Raw genomic sequence first — 1,014 nt, forward strand, 5'->3', positions numbered from 1 at the left:
ACTCGCTCGGCCTCGTGTTCGTTAGTGTAAGGTAATTCTGTTTGCTCAAGCGGGCGGCATCGTCCGCTTAATTGTAAGGAGATGGGAATCCTTAGCTATGCCAAAGATTTTATGAAAGTATAAAAAAAAACCCCAGCGAGCAGGCTCGTAAGCCGGTAAATGGCATCCTATGCCCACCCCCATTAGAAAGCAGAGAGTTACACGGAGGTTAATATTTCATTCGGGAAATAAATCTGCTCTTACTCTATGCAGTCCATAAAAGCAGCCAGGCCCGAGGTACGCCCTGCAGATTTGCAGTCCCCAGGTGCCGGGAGTCCCCACTGCACTTAACACAACAGGTACCAGTGCTGCGCCCCTCCATCTTCGCTCGTGCACGGTCCCAGAGGAGCCGGGCTTGGCTTGCGGTGCGGACGGGGTTGTTCGTTGGTGATGAGCTATCCCGAAGGTGACACGTTCTCCCGTTGGGTGTGTTGGCCGCTTCCTTCTGCACCCGGAGGGGAAAGCAGAGCCGCTGGCAGAAACCGGCGTCATCGGTGCTGAACAAAAACCAGAGAGGAAAGAAAGGGAAAAAAATATTCTATTGATTTATCCAGGCCATTTCGCCTGAAATGAAGGAACAAACATTTTTCAACATCTTGTCCAGACTCTGGTTTAGTTTTGCTGACTGTCGGGGCATTAAGCGTTTCTGCCAGGAGCTGCAAACGCACCCGTCCCACCCCCGAGCTTCCTGGCTGCCGCATACCCTGTTCCACTCCAAAACAATCCTCTTGCTGAAGTTTACAGCCTTCAAAAGTACATTTAATTTTGCTCTTAAGGCACCTTAGCCAAAATTTGCCTTCTCTTTGAAGAAGTGCAGAGAAAACCACCATGAAAGCAGAGCAGTTCACCATTACTCTCCTGTTACCACCAAACCCAGATGTGACCTTGCAAGCAGAGCTGCAAAAGGGACATTTCGACACAGACTTTGCTGGGTTTCCTGGTGGTTTGGTGTATTGTGCCCTGCATTGCACAGGG

The sequence above is a fragment of the Pygoscelis adeliae genome, unplaced genomic scaffold (assembly GCF_000699105.1).
Source record: "Pygoscelis adeliae isolate BGI_AS28 unplaced genomic scaffold, ASM69910v1 Scaffold34, whole genome shotgun sequence".
Taxonomy (NCBI): domain Eukaryota; kingdom Metazoa; phylum Chordata; class Aves; order Sphenisciformes; family Spheniscidae; genus Pygoscelis; species Pygoscelis adeliae.